This window comes from Cibotium barometz, chromosome 17 (assembly GCF_041138505.1).
Source record: "Cibotium barometz isolate CiBa-2024 chromosome 17, ASM4113850v1, whole genome shotgun sequence".
In the NCBI taxonomy this organism is placed as follows: domain Eukaryota; kingdom Viridiplantae; phylum Streptophyta; class Polypodiopsida; order Cyatheales; family Cibotiaceae; genus Cibotium; species Cibotium barometz.
Genome location: NC_141062.1, coordinates 42,666,228 through 42,679,483, shown reverse-complemented (window position 1 = coordinate 42,679,483; position 13,256 = coordinate 42,666,228).

The window sequence follows — 13,256 nt, the reverse complement described above, 5'->3', positions numbered from 1 at the left end:
ACAAGTGAATAGGGTGTGTGTGGGAACAAGCTCTTGGATAGAGGCTGTAAAAGAGGAGATGTAATTGTGAAAGAACCTGTGAAAAGGTTAGGAGAATCTACTGGGAGAGAATAATGGGTAGCATGAGGGAATTTAGGAGTGTGGAGATATTCTGGGAGATATTCAGGGAAAAGAGAAGAGGTGGAGATATTCAGGGAGTGAATCATGGAGAAATCAATGGGATTTGATGCTTGATGTAAACACTATAAATTGAGGCATAGCCCTAATGAGAATTTGCTGGTTTTTGAGTATCCATGCCTACATTAATCTATGTGCTAATTATTCACTAATTACGTCTTAATCACTTGCTAATCACTTTGTCAATTATGCTGATTCTAGTGTTTGATCCACCATAGCTCATCATTTTGCTCAAATTTCAACACGTGACCTGCACGAGAAAGAGCTCGACGCTGCAGCAAGAGAAACGAGCACGGCCGTCGCCCTTACGGTGACCTGCACGCACGCAGAGTTAGGGTTTCTCGTTGGGTTTTATACCAAAACCCTGGCCTGTGTACACACCTCCTAGCCCGGCCGCCCATCTTACTTAAGAGCCGTGCTAACTTAATTGTGTACACACATCGACCAAACCCTAACGCCCATTAACCCCTGAACCCCGCTAGCACTAATAATACTCTCGAGACTCCGAAAGCTATTAACTTATGCTAGGGCTCGACTTCCGTAGGACCATAGTCCTGACATTACTCCACCCTCTCTTCTTCTCCACGCCTAGGCTATGGCGACTGAAGACGCAGCCGTATAGCAGAGGCGTTACACTGGTATCAGAGCCAGCGGCGCCAGGCGTGACCTGCACGAGAAAGAGCTCGACGCTGCAGCAAAAGAAATGAGCACAGCCGCCGCCCTTACGGTGACCTGCACGCGCACAGAGTTAGGGTTTCTCGTTGGGTTTTATACCAAAACCCTGGCCTGTGTACACACCTCCTAGCCCGGCCGCCCATCTTACTTAAGAGTCGTGCTAACTTAGATGTGTACACACATCGACGAAACCCTAACGCCCATTAACCCCTGAACCCCGCTAGCACTAATAATACTCTCGAGACTCCGAAAGCTATTAACTTATGCTAGGGCTCGACTTCCGTAGGACCATAGTCCTGACATTACTCCACCCTCTCTTCTTCTCCACGCCTAGGCTATGGCGACTTGAGGAAGACGCAGCCGTAGGCGGAGGCGTTACACTGGTATCAGAGCCAGCGGCGCCAGGCGTGACCTGCACGAGAAAGAGCTTGATGCTGCAGTAAAAGAAACGAGCACAGCCGCCGCCCTTACGGTGACCTGCACGCACGCAGAGTTAGGGTTTCTCGTTGGGTTTTATACCAAAACCCTGGCCTGTGTACACACCTCCTAGCCCGGCTGCCCATCTTACTTAAGAGCCGTGCTAACTTAGATGTGTACACACATCGACCAAACCCTAACGCCCATTAACCCCTGAACCCCGCTAGCACTAATAATACTCTCGAGACTCCGAAAGCTATTAACTTATGCTAGGGCTCGACTTCCGTAGGACCATAGTCTTGACATTACTCCACCCTCTCTTCTTCTCCACGCCTAGGCTATGGCGACTTGAGAAAGACGCAGCCGTAGCGGAGGCGTTACACTGGTATCAGAGCCAGCGGGCTCCAGGCGTGACCTGCACGAGAAAGAGCTCGACGCTGCAGCAAAAGAAACGAGCACAGCCGCCGCCCTTACGGTGACCTGCACGCGCACAGAGCTAGGGTTTCTCGTTGGGTTTTATACCAAAACCCTGGCCTGTGTACACACCTCCTAGCCCGGCCGCCCATCTTACTTAAGAGCCGTGCTAACTTAGATGTGTACACACATCGACCAAACCCTAATGCCCATTAACCTCTGAACCCCGCTAGCACTAATAATACTCTCGAGACTCCGAAAGCTATTAACTTATGCTAGGGCTCGACTTCCGTAGGACCATAGTCCTGACATTACTCCACCCTCTCTTCTTCTCTACGCCTAGGCTATGGCGACTTGAGGAAGACGCAGCCGTAGCGGAGGCGTTACACTGGTATCAGAGCCAGCGGCGCCAGGCGTGACCTGCACGAGAAAGAGCTCGACGCTGCAGCAAAAGAAACGAGCACAGCCGCCGCCCTTATGGTGACCTGCACGCGTGCAGAGTTAGGGTTTCTCATTGGGTTTTATACCAAAACCCTGGCCTGTGTACACACCTCCTAGCCCGGCCGCCCATCTTACTTAAGAGCCGTGCTAACTTAGATGTGTACACACATCGACCAAACCCTAATGCCCATTAACCCCTGAACCCCGCTAGCACTAATAATACTATCGAGACTCCGAAAGCTATTAACTTATGCTAGGGCTCGACTTCCGTAGGACCATAGTCCTGACATTACTCCACCCTCTCTTCTTCTCCACGCCTAGGCTATGGCGACTTGAGGAAGACACAGCCGTATAGCGGAGGCGTTACACTGGTATCAGAGCCAGCGGCGCTAGGCGTGACCTGCATGAGAAAGAGCTCGACGCTGCAGCAAAAGAAACGAGCACAGCCACCACCCTTACGGTGACCTGCACGCGCGCAGAGTTAGGGTTTCTCGTTGGGTTTTATACCAAAACCCTGGCCTGTGTACACACCTCCTAGCCCGGCCGCCCATCTTACTTAAGAGCCGTGCTAACTTAGATGTGTACACACATCGACCAAACCCTAACGCCCATTAACCCCTGAACCCCGCTAGCACTAATAATACTCTCGAGACTCCGAAAGCTATTAACTTATGCTAGGGCTCGACTTCCGTAGGACCATAGTCCTGACATTACTCCACCCTCTCTTCTTCTCCATGCCTAGGCTATGGCGACTTGAGGAAGACGCAGCCGTAGGGCGGAGGCGTTACACTGGTATCAGAGCCAGCGGCGCCAGGCGTGACCTGCACGAGAAAGAGCTCGACGCTGCAGCAAAAGAAACGAGCACAGCCGCCGCCCTTACGGTGACCTGCACGCGCGCAGAGTTAGGATTTCTCGTTGGGTTTTATACCAAAACCCTGGCCTGTGTACACACCTCCTAGCCCGGCCGCCCATCTTACTTAAGAGCCGTGCTAACTTAGATGTGTACACACATTGACCAAACCCTAACGCCCATTAACCCCTGAACCCCGCTAGCACTAATAATACTCTCGAGACTCCGAAAGCTATTAACTTATGCTAGGGCTCGACTTCCGTAGGACCATAGTCCTGACATTACTCCACCCTCTCTTCTTCTCCACGCCTAGGCTATGGCAACTTGAGGAAAACGGAGCCATAGCGGAGGCGTTACACTGGTATCAGAGCCAGCGGCGCCAGGCGTGACCTGCACGAGAAAGAGCTCGACGCTGCAGCAAAAGAAACGAGCACAGCCGCCGCCCTTATGGTGACCTGCACGCGCGCAGAGTTAGGGTTTCTCATTGGGTTTTATACCAAAACCCTGGCCTGTGTACACACCTCCTAGCCCGGCCGCCCATCTTACTTAAGAGCCGTGCTAACTTAGATGTGTACACACATCGACCAAACCCTAATGCCCATTAACCCCTGAACCCCGCTAGCACTAATAATACTCTCGAGACTCCGAAAGCTATTAACTTATGCTAGGGCTCGACTTCCGTAGGACCATAGTCCTGACATTACTCCACCCTCTCTTCTTCTCCACGCCTAGGCTATGGCGACTTGAGGAAGACGCAGCCGTATAGCGGAGGCGTTACACTGGTATCAGAGCCAGCGGCGCCAGGCGTGACCTGCACGAGAAAGAGCTCGACGCTGCAGCAAAAGAAACGAGCACAGCCGCCGCCCTTACGGTGACCTGCACGCGCAGAGTTAGGGTTTCTCGTTGGGTTTTATACCAAAACCCTGGCCTGTGTACACACCTCCTAGCCCGACCGCCCATCTTACTTAAGAGCCGTGCTAACTTAGATGTGTACACACATCGACCAAACCCTAACGCCCATTAACCCCTGAACCCCGCTAGCACTAATAATACTCTCGAGACTCCGAAAGCTATTAACTTATGCTAGGGCTCGACTTCCGTAGGACCATAGTCCTGACATTACTCCACCCTCTCTTCTTCTCCATGCCTAGGCTATGGCGACTTGAGGAAGACGCAGCCGTAGAGCGGAGGCGTTACACTGGTATCAGAGCCAGCGGCGGCAAGCGTGACCTGCACGAGAAAGAGCTCGACGCTGCAGCAAAAGAAACGAGCACAGCCGCCGCCCTTACGGTGACCTGCACGTGCGCAGCCTGCAACCGCCGCCTACGCACGCCTGCGTGAACAGCCCACAGCGAGCGTCGCCGCCTACCCGCCGTCCGTACGGCCACCACAGCGGACGCCTAAGGCGTCGACCAAGGCAGTCCGGCAGTCCTAGAAGGCGATCGGTGATCGTTGGCGAGCGCGCAAGAATTCTCCCTTACTTGAGTGGCACAAGGGGGAGGCTTCACCATCCAAGGAGTGGGGTTTTGAACCCACCACCTCAAGCTCCAAGGCAAGTGTGCTAGCCACTTCACCTTTTCACTTGTGTTGTTCTTCTCTTCAAAAGAACTCTACTTATTCTTTCAAGGGAGGACACAAACTACAAGGAAAGTGACACAAACTACAAGGAAAGTGACCTTTTCACCTTCAACTTTCCTTCTTTCAATTTGTGAGAGGAGTTTTCTATGCTCCAAGTTTAGAAGTTTTTGGTGGACGGATCTTCAACGACATGCTACATGCAACACACTTTTTTGCATGCATGTGTTGATTGACGACTCGAGTGGTGATTTCTTCTCGATTTTCGTGCATGCAAGAGGAATTCTTCTACGACGCTTCAATTGGAGTTCGCTTTTGAAGGTAATCCGTTCTCTATTTGTAAGCACATGCATACCATGGCCTCAGCGGAACCGTCTCATGTTCACTTCGATTTTGAGAATGATATGCCTAATGTTAGTGAGGCACACCCTTTGGGTGGTGGTGTGGGTGATTCGCGACAGGCCGTTGCGCCTGATCGGGATGCCAACATGACCGATGCCGAAGGGGGTGCGAGTCCACTAGACGATTATGGTTTGGTAGACACGGTAGAGTTTGGGCGTCTCACTTCAAGGGTAGTTGCACTTGAGCGCACTATAACAAATGTCAATACCAATCTCACAAACATGAGCACGCTTTTTACTGAATTTATGGCACGTTTTGCAAGTGGATTGGCGGCAAGTGGAGGGCCTATTCCGATAGTTATGCCTCCTCTTGTTCCAAATCCTACAGTAGAATCTATTGCACCCTCTGCAACGCAGGAAGGGGCTATGTTGAAAAACGTGAAGCTGCCTGTGTTTAAGGGAGAGGAGCGCGATCGTAACAAGGATGCGGTCCATACATTTTTACACAAGTGGACGGACTTGCATCGTTTACGCCGCACTCCCGCTGTTGTTATGGTCACTGAGACGAGTCTCACACTTGAAGGTAAAGCCTACAAGTGGTGGATGAGTCTACCTATTGAAACTCGCCCTAAGACTTGGGAGGAGTTTGTGGCAGCTTTTAAAAAGGAGTTCTTACCGTAAAACGAGAAAGATCGGAGTTGGACAGCCTGGGACAAGTGCAAGATGGAAGGTCTTACACTTAATCAGTATGTGTCCAAATACCGTGAAGTCATTCTCAAGCTAGACGGTTTGGACGACTTTCAAAAGGTTTGTGGGTTTATTAGAGGCCTTGATAAAGAATATCAGGCAAAGGTTAAAACCCAGTATCCTAAAACTTTGGAAGCGGCTATCCAAAGTGCCCTTATCTTTGATGACACCATGGATAAGAAGGGCATGGATAGACCGGCCAAATTCAATGGCTCGCAATTTAATGCTAATAAGCGTAACTTGCCAGCAATTCTACTGAAAACACAAAGAAGTCTAAAGGGTCCAGTGGTCCGTTGTCTCCACAAGACTATGAACGGGCCAAGAAGGAGAAACTATGTTATCATTGCTTAGGTAGTGATCATGAGAAGAAAAATTGTCCACAGTTGCCTCGCAAGAATAAGGATAAGGTCAAGGAGAAGGCTGTACAAATGGTGCAAACGCTTCCCTTGGATGCTGATCCTAAGTATTCTGCGGTAGAGGTTTCGCACACTGCCGAGATGCATGAGTGTAATCTCACTGCATCTATGTGGCAAGAGACAGTAGGCTATACAAATGGTGCAAACGCTTCCCTTGGATGCTGATCCTAAGTATTCTGCGGTAGAGGTTTCGCACACTGCCGAGATGCATGAGTGTAATCTCACTGCATCTATGTGGACCACATGATTTGGTCCGTATGCATGGCTCCATTTATGGTCATCGAGTACGTATTCTCATTGATGATGGTGCCACGCACAATTTCTTGAACTATGCATTAGTTAAGAAATTAAAGTTGCCGGAGACAAAAAGTTCTCATCGTTATGTGGTGTCCACCATTCAAGGGGATGATCACGATGTGTGGGATACTCTAGTACGGCAAGTGCCTGTGTTTGTGCAAGAACACACTATGGTTCTTGACTTCCAAGTGATGAATATGTCTCGTGCGGATGTCATCTTCGGACGGGAGTGGTTGTATGGGTTAGGGTCATCACTCAAAAGGAGTTATGAACATAATATGTTTACGTTTGAGGCCAATGGTAAGCATGTTTTACTTATTGGGGAACGTGATGTACCCCCAACACCACTCATATGTAATGCCGAACTCTCTTTTTTGGAGCATAGTAATCAAATAGAAGAAGTCTATTTTTGTTATTGTGTGTCTCAAACTAGTGGATTTGATGTGCATGATGTTTCTTCTTCAAATGAATCTTCCTCAGCGATGCCTTCTTTCTCTTTACCTTCTTCTAAAATCTCTTTAAATAATCTTAAGCAACCAGTTAATGCTTTGTCTTTGCAACAACTGTTACAAGAATTTAAAGATATTTTTCCTAATGATTTACCAGAGGGTTTGCCACCCGAACGAGCTTTGCCTCATCGCATTGATGTCGTTCCGGGCACCAAACCAATTAGTAAGCCGTCGTACAGGCTTAGTGCGACTGAAGCAGCTGAGGTGGAACGTCAGCTTGCTGACTACCTTAGTAAGGGCTTCATTCGCCATAGTGCTTCACCATGGGCATCGCCCATTCTTTTGGTGAAGAAAAAGGATGGATCCATGCGCATGTGTGTGGATTATCGCTGCTTGAATGCGGTAACAATTAAGAACAAATACCCGCTACCTAGGATAGATGAGTTGTTTGATCAACTCAAAGGTGCGAAGTATTTTTCTAAAATTGATTTACGTTCAGGATATCATCAAGTGCGTATTAACGCTGATGATATAACCAAGACTGCGTTCCGGACTCGCTTTGGACACTATGAGTTTTTGGTTATGCCGTTTGGGCTTACTAATGCCTCGGCAACGTTTATGACGCTTATGGATAGCGTACTAAGGCCGTACTTAGGCAAATTTGTCATTGTCTTTCTTGACGACATTTTGGTCTATAGTTCGACTTTAGAAGAGCATTTGGAACACTTACGAAAAGTTTTTCAGTTACTACGCGAGAATGCACTTTACGCGAAAGCAAGTAAGTGCGAATTTCTCAAGGATAGCATACAATACCTAGGTCATGTAATTTCTGCAGACGGAATTGCTATGGATGCTAGTAAGGTTGATGCTATTATGCAATGGCCAACACCTCGAAGTAAGGAAGAACTTCAAATCTTCTTGGGAATGGCAGGATTTTATCGCAAATATGTGAACGGTTATGCAAAGATTGCTGCTCCCATGACTGATCAATTGAAAGGTGCGGCAATTACTTTTCAATGGTGTGAGGAGCAACAACGTAGCTTTGATAGACTTAAAGTTGCTTTGGCTACGGCTCCCATCTTGGCAATTGTGGATCCTCAAAAACCATTTGTGATTGAAACGGATGCCAGTGCTAAGGCAGTGGGTGCGGTTCTCATTCAAGATGGTCATCCTGTTGCCTATGAGAGCAAGAAGTTCAATCGTGCTCAACAAAACTACTCAGCTTATGAGCGTGAGCTCTTTGCCATCATATATGCCTTACGAAAATGGCGACATTACTTATATGGTGCGCAATTCGAGATTGTTTTTGATCACGAAAGCATAAAGTGGTTTATGAACCAAACAGATTTGCAGGGTCGAAAGGCCAGATGGGCTGAGATCCTTCAGGAGTATGATTGCAAGCTACGCTATCGCAAAGGACGTTACAATATTGTAGCTGATGCTTTGAGTCGTATGCCAGAGATTAATTCGTTGTTATTCACAGAGTTGAAAAGCGAATTGTTAGAATCTTTACGAGGCAAATGCAAGCAGGATTCAACATACTCAAAGGTGTGGAATCATGTTCAAATGAGGGGTCCCTCTCACTCAAACGGTAGTGTTCCCAGTTCTTCCACACAAGATGAACTACAGCGATGGAAAAATGGTTCTTCTTTATCACAAGATGAACTACAGCGATGGAAAAACTTTTCCATCGATGATGGATACTTACTCCACAAGGGGAGAGTTTGTGTTCCATTGGACTTAGACACTAGGCGCCAAATTCTTTTTGAGTGTCATGATAGTCCAAGTGCAGGTCATGCGGGCATTCGCAAAACATATGCTCTCGTAAGAAAGCATTTCTATTGGCCTGGACTTCACAAGGATGTCACTGACTATGTTCTGCAGTGTCAGAAGTGTCAAGTCAACAAAGCAGAACGTCTTAAAGCTGGCGGGTTACTGCATCCATTAGAGAATCCCGAGGACGGAAAGTGGGAAAGTATCTCTATGGATTTTATAACGGGCTTGCCCACAACGAATCGTGGACATGATGCCATTTGGGTAATCGTGGATCGAGATTAACCAAGCTTTGTAGGTTTGTGCCTACTAAGAAAACAGTTACAACTCCAGAATTGGGACGCCTTTTCGTGGAGAATGTTTACCGACTTCATGGCTTACCGTCCAATATTGTCAGTGATCGCGATCGCAAGTTTAACAGCCATTTTTGGCGAGCAATATTCAGTAAGTTGGGTACTATGTTGAACCTTAGTACAGCTGATCATCCGCAGACAGATGGTTAGACTGAACGGGTTAATCAAGTGTTGGAAGATATGCTTAGGGCATATGTCAGCAAAAAACAATCTGATTGGGAGTCTTATTTGCCTATTCTTGAGTTTGCTTACAATAGTGCAAAGCATGTCTCGACAGGCTTTAGCCCTTTCATGTTGATGTATGGTTTTCAGCCACGTTCACCAGTGTCGGTGGGACTGGCAAATGAGAAAATTAGTCAGGTTAAGGATTTTCTTCAAGACCATATGGATATGTTGCGCACGATTAAATGTTCGTCAAGCGCAAGATCGTTACAAGAAGTTTGCGGACCAGAAACATAGGCCACTTCACTTTCAAGAAGGTGATTGGGTGTTTCTGAAGGTACCAGAAAACTCCACCAGTTTAAAAACGGGTCTCGTACCAAAATTATCACCCCGATTTTGTGGACCGTTTAAGATACTCAAGAAGGTGGGCTCAGTGGCCTATAAACTTGAGTTACCAGCACATTCCAAGGTTCATCCCATCTTTCACGTAAGCCGTTTGAGGAAACGCCTTATGGGTCATGAAAGGCCGGTGGATGATTCTTTCTTGGTAGAATATGTGGAACCTCCAATACTGCCTCATGAACCAGAAAGAGTATTGGATTACCACATGTTACGTAATCGCCACCAAGTTCGGAAACAAGCTCTTATCAAGTGGAAGGACTGTCCAGAGGAAGGCTCCACTTGGGAAAACATTAGTGTGACGCGGAAACGTTTTCCCACTTTTGTTTTCGAGGACGAAAACTCTTTTCGAAGGGGGGAATAATGTCAGGACTATGGTCCTACGGAAGTCGAGCCCTAGCATAAGTTAATAGCTTTCGGAGTCTCGAGAGTATTATTAGTGCTAGCGGGGTTCAGGGGTTAATGGGCGTTAGGGTTTGGTCGATGTGTGTACACATCTAAGTTAGCACGGCTCTTAAGTAAGATGGGCGACCGGGCTAGGAGGTGTGGACACAGGCCAGGGTTTTGGTATAAAACCCAACGAGAAACCCTAACTCGTCATTATACTTTAACAGTCACATGTAGTGATTTGCCTACTTATCTGTCATTATCAGATGCTGATTGGTACTCTAAATCATGATTGTTAGTTGGTCTCTCTATGGCAATTGCATTTGAGGGGGGACACATGTGTATTGCTAATGGTGATGTATGTGGTCACTAATGCATTTGACCTCTCAATTGTGTTATGTCTTGGAGACATACATGTATGCAATGATGTTTACTTGTTGCTGACATGTATTATTTTCTTTCCCAAATCCTTGTTTGAGTTGCTTAACCTTTGCATCTCATTTATATGGATGCTAATGGAGTCAGACTGTTACATTATCTTCATCTTGGTTGCCTTGTCACTATGCATAATTCAAGGTTCCTTTACATCAATATGTGTGGGATTACACATCTCTTTTATTTTTCCATACTGAGAGGTTGCCTTATAATCTCATGGTGATAGACACAAGATTAAGCATAACATTAAGGTGGGTTATACCACACTAAAAACTCCATGACTAGAGAAAGAGAGAGATTGCACACTCAAACACAAGTTCTCTACTGCATATCACCAATGAACCATACAATGATATAGGCCTTCTACTGCATATCACCAATGAACCATACAATGATATAGGCCTTCTAGCCTTATCCCACTTTACACAACATCATCCATGTGGCACTCCCTTTTCCACTCTTTTGGTCAACACACACACCATACAATATCACATGTGGCATTCTTATCTTCATCTTGGTTGCCTTGTCACTATGCATAATTCAGGGTTCCTTTACATCAATATGTGTGGGATTACACATCTCTTTTATTTTTCCATGCTGAGAGGTTGCCTTATAATCTCATGGTGATAGACACAAGATTAAGCATAACATTAAGGTGGGTTATACCACACTAAAAACTCCATGACTAGAGAAAGAGAGAGATTGCACACTCAACACAAGTTCTCTACTGCATATCACCAATGAACCATACAATGATATAGGCCTTCTACTGCATATCACCAATGAACCATACAATGATATAGGCCTTCTAGCCTTATCCCATTTTACACATCATCATCCATGTGGCACTCCCTTTTCCACTCTTTTGGTCAACACACACACCATACAATATCACATGTGGCATTCTTATCTTCCACAATATCTTGCACCTCTAGAGTGCTTTCCCACATACACACAACACCGTGATTACGTCTCTCAACACCCCCTCTTAATCGAGGTGTTCCACAACTCACCCATCACCCATAACACCAATGTAGCATTGCCAAATGCAACGCGTCTCTCAACACTCCCGCTCAATGCCAAATTGGAGTGTTAGCCAACGAACAGCATGTCTACCATCTTAGACACCGAGTCCATTTTGAGCTGGCTCGCTCACAGCAGAATCACTGAGTTTGATTTGAACATAGAAGTTCGGGTGGAAACCAACCCATGCACGTGCATCGCTCAAGCACACAATGTCTCACAGTAGAATCACTGAGTTTGATTTGAACATAGAAGTTCGGGTGCACGTGCATCGCTCAAGCACACAATGTCTCACAACGACAACCGTTTTGAGCTTCCTCGATGAGCTCGGGCAGGACAACCCTCATACCAATGGGTGATTCCACATCTCGTTTTGAGCACGCAGGCTCAGGCACAGTCACCCTCATAAGATGTAGCTGAAAATAAAAAATTTCAAAGCTCTTTTGTGTGTGAACATGTTCTCATATAATGCCTTTTAAAGGCATGCGAACAAGGGCTTCATGTTTAATAAAATTTGATAAAATTTTGAACCCATAAATGAGATCTGGATTCTGCAACACATCTGAACATACGTGGAATATGCTACGTGCCATTCTGCTACCCTCTACGCCTTGCTGTGGGCACGCTACATGCCAACTGTGCATTCGGGCCAACTTTTGCCTTTATCTTTTATAGTAATGCCAATTGCTACCCACTTAGTCATCTTCTTCATCATGCTCTCTACTTCTACCAACGTTAATACCTCTCTCTCTCTCTCTCTCTCTCTCTCTCTCTCTCTCTCTCTCGCTGCTTCTCCAAACAACTTCCATAGCGACCTTACACGTAGCCTTTCATGCACCTTCATAAGCTGTTGTCCTGTTAGTGGCTGTTTGTTCTGCCTTCTAGCTACTACATGGCCGAGCCACTGTCCACATAATCTAGTTGTTACACAGTCTTGAAACTGTTACCTCCTATATATCATCACCATAGCTCCTGCTCCTGAGCTTTCATGGTGACCTTGATCAATATCTAAATGCCGATTCTTCTTCACTTTCGACCTCCATGAGTAGCTGCATGGCCCAGTGCCAACTCTCGTCTTGTCTCCATTCTCTTCTTTGCTCATGTGGACCACTAGTATTGTTGTGATACTATTGCTCTTTGTGCACAGTGTGGGAACTGCATCACTCACCCTTGTTCACCTGCTTTTGTACTACAGGGACTCTACAACCATGCCTTGGTTGCTGATTCGGCTAACCATTGCTTTACTGGGCAACTCTGTTGCTGTAGTCTAAGTTGCCACCTCTCCTTCTTTTCTCAACTGAGACTCTTCTTCCAACTCTTTGGTTACTTCTTCAAGCTTTGTGAATGCTTCCTTTGATCTCCTTCTTTATGTGGCTGCTTGTTGCCTAGCCAAATCTGCTTGCCTTATGTAGGCATCTACCATCCTTCTTAGAGATTCAAGGGCGCTCTAAGTTTCTTGGTGTCTCCTGGCCTCCTCTACTATAAGATTTCTTGATCTCTCTTAGCCGCTTTTAGTGCAGCTAGTGCTTCCTCACATCTTTGTGTTATGGCTTTGCCCAAGCCAATGATCTTGCTCTCTAAGCCTTCAAGGGAGTTCCCATTGAGCTCCCTTGAGCTCCCTTTGTAGCTTCTTTTGCTGCTACACTTGCCTCGTTAATGAATGTCCTTCCAAGGTTCCACCATAGCCACTGACATGGCCATTGCAATCTTGAAATCAAGCCTCACTACTTTCATGCTATTTCCTTGTATACAAACTTCAAGGGTGCTTTGTCAAGTTTCTCCCATTGAGAAACCATAGGTGCATATACATATGAAAGTTCCCACAACTTAATCCACCATTTTGCTCATCTCCTTGAGCAACATTCACAAGTGCATCCTCTTCTTGACGTGCACACACGTGAACTCCATTGAGTCCACCATCTCAC